The 5958-nt window shown below is 45.2% G+C and overlaps 1 non-coding gene across 1 annotated transcript; it reads right to left on the reverse strand.

The window, feature by feature from the left end:
* Positions 1-2840: 2840 nt before the first annotated feature.
* Positions 2841-2979, reverse strand: LOC136547753 (small nucleolar RNA Z247). Its single transcript, XR_010781710.1, has one exon. It is a non-coding gene; the product is annotated as a small nucleolar RNA Z247 (small nucleolar RNA).
* Positions 2980-5958: the final 2979 nt, after the last annotated feature.

The raw sequence follows: 5958 nt of genomic DNA on the forward strand, positions 1-5958 counted from the left end.
GCAGGTCTCCCAAGTCTTTCAACACAAAATCTCGCTATATCACTGAGCAATGCCTCTGTTGCTTCCTATGAGGAGCTGGCAACAATGATGTCGTCAACATAAACCAACACAAACAAACTATACCTTCCATGATTGTAGTAGAACAAGGAGGTGTCAGCCTTAGATGGAACAAAACCGAGAGCCTCCAACCTCTTGCATAACCTTGCATACCATGCCCGCGGTGCCTGTTTTAATCCATACAATGCTTTGTCCAACTTGCAAACATAGTTTGGATGCACTTTATCTGCATAGCCCCGGAGGTTGCTGCATATAGACTTCTTCCTCCAAGATTCCATGAAGGAATGCATTCTAGACATCAAGTTGATGAAGAGACCATCCTCTTGAGACCGTAATTGATAGGATCAATCGAATAGTTGTAGCCTTAACCATAGGACTAAATGTATCTTCATAATCTATGCCATACCACTGCTTGAAACCTTTTGCAACAAGACATGCCTTGTACCTATCAACAGTGCCATCAGCCTTGAGCTTAACCTTGGGATGAGGCACAAGATGCCATGTCTTGTTTCGCAACAAAGCTTGATGCTCACTGTCCATAGCTGCAAGCCAATTCTGATCACCAAGAGACTCATCAAGTGTTGAAGGTTCTTTCGTAGAGGTACTGGTATGCATACACCATCAAACCGTGCCATTTGTGTATGTTTTTGGCTTTGCGTATTCCTTGATGGAGGCATGTTGTAGGTCGTTGTGACACGGTAGCGACAAGAACAGCTTTAGGAGCATCATCCACAGTAGATCTTGACGACAAAATCTCGGTGGGATCTGGCGATAGCGCTGTCTCCCCCTCGCTGGGATCTTTCTATGGCACGAGAGATGTGGTGGTTGAGAGTGATGGTGCGGCGGTAGGCGTAGAAGATTCGGGGGCAGCCTCCGGTGGGGTGGACTATAGAGACAACCACGTTGCCGATGCCGATCCCGATCCCGAAGCTGATCCGCCTACGCCGCCAAAGCCAGGAACAGCAGCACTAGGAGAATTAGTTTTGGGTCGCATGCTATCTCTAGGCGGGGTGCACATGAAATAACACAGCCTAGACTCCATTTCTTCATGATTTCGCACCGTGTTTGTTCCTGTATCATCACCAACAGCACCAGAACTCAGCAAAGTATTAGTAGACACAGGAGAAGACAAATGTCGATCATGCAAATTTGCATCCCCAAAGCTAGTTGATGGGTTTTGTAGGACCTCTGGACAAAGGGCGAGTTTGGAGCGGAGACGGGCACCAGCGTTTGGATTAAGAGTAGCAAATGGGAAGACATGTTCATCAAACACAACATCCCGAGAAATGTAGATCCGCCCCTCTTTTGGATCAAGACATTTAAAACCTTTGTGTAAATTGCTATACCCAAGGAATACACATTGTTTAGATCTGAATTGCAGTTTCCTAGAAATGTAGGGCTGTAAATTTGGCCAAACAGCACACCCAAACATGTGGAGGAAACTATAATCGGGTTGACACCCAAGAAGACGCTCATAGGGGGTTTCATTATTGATTACTTTGGAAGGAAGTCTATTAATGAGGAACACAGCGGTAGAAAATGCTTCATCCCAAAATTTCAATGGTAAAGATGAATGAGCTAGTAGAGTAAGCCCCATTTCAATAATATGCTGGTGCTTATGCTCTGCTGAACCATTTTGTTGATGAGCATGTGGGCATGAAACATTATGCTCTATGCTTATGCTTTGGAAGAAAGAGTTCAAGCCTTGATACTCCCCAAAATGTTTGAATAGCACGAATCTTGCGACCAAATTATCATTCAACAAGATTTTGGAAATCACGAAAACATTGAAAAACTTCGGATTTATGTAGGTAAAGCCAAATAAATTTACTATGATCATCGATGAAGTTGACATAATAATTACGACATCCAATAGAAGTTGGGGCAGGCCCCCATACATTAGAAAAAATGAGGTCCATAGGACTAGATAACACACTAGTCGACCTAGGGTAAGACAATTGATGACTCTTGCCTTGCTGACACGCGTCACATACCCTGTCATTATTCAAATAATGAAAAAAGGAATCTTGTGGTGACTTTGAACTTCCTAGACTACGCGAGTGGAGGCATGTCCTAGTCAATGATGCCATAAGGAAGCGGATGGCTTGACAACACCAAGCGCCTATTTATTCAAGGACGACCGCAATGGATAAAGCCCCCCTTCACATCTGCCTCTGTGGAGGGTTTTCCTCGTCACCTGTTCCTTGATAAAAAAATGGTTAGTATGAAACTCAAGAAAAAACATTATTATCTTCTTAGAGACGATTGACAGAGCAAAGGTTCTTACTAGCTTGTGGGACATGAAGGATATTATTTATATGGAGATTTTTACTAGGGGAATGCAAAGTGCTATGACCAACATTAGCAATCTCCATACATGTCCCGTTTGTAGCGTGAACCTACTCCCCACCATGATACTTGTCAAGGATGGTCAGCTTCACCGGTTCTCCAGTGATATGATCAGTCGTACCAGAGTCCATGTACCAGTTCATATCCACACCATACGAACTAGTTGTTGAGGAAGTGCTCTTCTGTGGTGGACCTAAAAACAAGGCATCAAACCTCTTGAAGCAGCGTGTGATGGTGTGCCCTTCCTTGTTGCAGAGCTGGCAGATGATGCCTAGAGAACCGTCGCCCTGAGGACGACTGCCACCATGTCCTCCTTTCTGGCCATGGCCAAAGCCACCGCGACCACCACGGCCACCACCACGGTTGTTGTTGGAGTTGTTGCCGCAGCCGCCCTTGGTTGCCATGTTGGCGAAAGACTAATACCCCCGCCTGGTACTCCAAGGAGATGAGTTGTGTGTAGAGCTCATTGACGGTGATGGGCTCAACACGTGTCGCCACCGTCGACACCATCGGATTGAATTCGAGATCCAACCCAGTTAGGATGTAGGATATCAGCTCTTCATCATCTAGCTTGCACCCATCCAACGCCATCTCATCTACCACAGATTTCATCTTGGTAAAATACTCACTCATGGATGATGAGCCCTTGGATGTGGTGTCCAGTGCCATCCTCGTGCTGATGATGTGGGTGCGGGACTAGGATGTGTGTAGCCCCTCGATGGCGGCCCGAGCCGCTGATGTAGTCGTCGTTGACGAGACTTGTGAGCCAATCTCACGAGAGAGAGATGTGAGCAAGTAGCTGAGAACTTGCTGGTCCTTGGCCACCCATTTCACGAACTCAGGGTTCTCCATGGGTGGCTTGTCCTTCTTGTCTTCTTTGGGTGGCAGGAACCACTCCGGTGGCTGCACCGCCTGATCGATGAAGTTCACCACCTAGCACCCTTCAGTAGAGAAATGACCAGCGGCTTCCACATTGGGTGATTGTTCCTTGTCAGCTTCTCGGTAACAGGGAGGACGCCGAGAGGAGAGATAGCAGCAAACACTGCTGAGGAGGATGGGAGTGCCATGCTTCAATTCTGCTAGGAAAGACGCTCTGATTACCTTGTGAGAAACGAGGGAATGAGATACCCTCCTAGGGATCTCAGTTGCATGTTATATTGGGCCGGGAATAGCCCCCGACGTGGCTTGTACATCAAGTATGAGATTACAACAAACTCCAGATAGGATCTATCCAAAACAACCTTCATCTACAAGTTAGGAACATCCCCTACACGTCAGGCTCCTTGGCTAACGCTAACAACCAAACTAACCTAATCATCTAACAGTGACATTTGGGGTGGTGCGGCCCCGCGTGGGCACACGAAACGACGCTAGAAACAGCTGTAGGTGCGGGCGTCTAAACGTCTGGACGCTATCAATTTCGATATGTAAATATCTTAGGTCTTCTCCATGGCCATGCATAACACTCGTGTTTCACACCCCCTAACCCCACTGTGATGGCTCGGCTGCCTTAATTATACTTTAGTCCTTGCCTTTTCTTTTTGGCTAATAATGGAGTTCATTCGGTCTTCACCATCAGCAGCGATCATGTTTTGTTTACCTATCGGGGCACATCACTGATTAATGATCATGATTCATGATTCAGGAACAACAAATTTGAAAGCCACATGCCATGTTGTGGTTAGTTGCCCACAGCTCGTGCATGGTGGTGGTGGGCAGCGCAAATGCATGGGCACATGTTCGAAGCATCGGATTTGGTGTGACCTCATGCGATTCTATCCATGGCAGAAAAGACGAAATCACGCGCGATTGCCTTTTAATTTTACGTCCGCAAAGTGATCGCTCGTGCGCAGCGCTGGCATAGTAGAATTGAACATAGTAGAAAAAAACACAGCACTGGCATATCAGAAAGCCGACGGATCATCAAGGCACCTCATTTTGGACACCATGCCAATGAAAAGGTACTGGTGTCCAAGCCAACTCTCACACGCTGGAAAACTTCTAGGATTTGAGCCTTCCTTGCCCACTGCCACTGGGTATCACCATCGCCCGGCGCTTCTGTGCATTTGGTTACGAGAAGGGGAACAACCATCATCGACAACCAAGGAAATGAGATCCAAAGGGGCTAATCTTCACTTAACCAACCCTAGGGCTGGTTGTGGTGGCTTTGCAAAGGTTGACGCTGGTGGTCAAAGATTTTTTTTCTAGGCATATGGGTGGCGATGTAGTCTTTGTATTGATAGTCACTAGAGTGTTCATGGTGTTCTGTCTTTTTATGGTTGTGTGCTTTATTCAAGCAGAGACCGCAAGAATTTTTCAAGACTTTGTATCACCTCGATGCAATATTCTTGAAAATTAATAAAATCTACCTTTATTGAAAAAAATGGTATCCCTTTACCATATTATTGTCTCCTTTAATTTGTCATTACCTCCTTGCCATGGAACTTTTTTGTGTGGTTTTGCTTCCACTCTAAATGTTCACCTCAACTATATGTAGTGCTTGCTGGATAATCATACAATTGCTTGATTAAATTTTAAATTTAAAACATGAATATAGGACATACTACGCATCTCTCTAACATATTAGACGCCATGAACAACATCATAACAGATTCAGTAAACATGACACCATGGCTGTTAATTGTAGCTTTCAAGTTTTTTTGAAGCAATAGGCAAACTTTATTCATCCAAGATTGTTACATCGTTGATTACAAGATCTAAAATAAAGTTAGGGGGCTCATCGACCCAAGTACAATTCTGCCTCTGTTGCCTAGCTCTTCTTGCTAAATTATGGGCCACCTGGTTTGCCTCCATACTGCAATGCTCAATAGAAATATCTTGAAATCCACTCCATATAGTATTACAATCATCATATATTGCAACTGCCGAATTTGCTGAAAAGTCTCCTTCCTTCATAATTTGTAGCACCTCCATACAATTGGATTGGATGATTAATCGGTTGCACCCAATGTATTGTGCTAACATCAACCCCTCTTTAAGCGCATAAGCCTCCGCCATTGGTGCATCGACAAGGTGTGGTACAAAGCTGTGAGCTGCTACTAGCACACCTCCAGAACTATCTCTTATAATTGAACCGACACTTCCGCAGCCCCCATCTTCTTCAAATGTTGAATCAACATTCACCGTAACTTTACCCTCAGGAGGCTTCTTCCATCCTTGCCTTAATCTTGAAGTTTTCTTCACTGCCAATTTATAATTCTTTGTCAGTGCAGCAATGGCCATGGCAGACCTCAGTGGTTGTTGGACAGTCTCTCCATGAACCACTTGCTGGCGCTCCCACCAAATGTACCAGCCGACAGTGAGAACTAGCTCCACGAAACCCACCTCGAAAGCATGAACTTGGTCATCTCTTGTAATGATTTCCTCTAGGATAACCGAACCTGATCTGTCAGTGTTTAGAAGGTGTTGAATCTTCTCCCAAATATGCAGCGAACACCAAACTTCTTTCGCTTGGTCACATGTGAAAATCATATGTTTAATGTCTTCAGCTCCATTCTGGCATACTAGGCAACCTCCTGTATCTCCAATATG

The sequence above is a fragment of the Miscanthus floridulus genome, chromosome 3, assembly GCF_019320115.1.
Source record: "Miscanthus floridulus cultivar M001 chromosome 3, ASM1932011v1, whole genome shotgun sequence".
Taxonomy (NCBI): Eukaryota; Viridiplantae; Streptophyta; class Magnoliopsida; order Poales; family Poaceae; genus Miscanthus; species Miscanthus floridulus.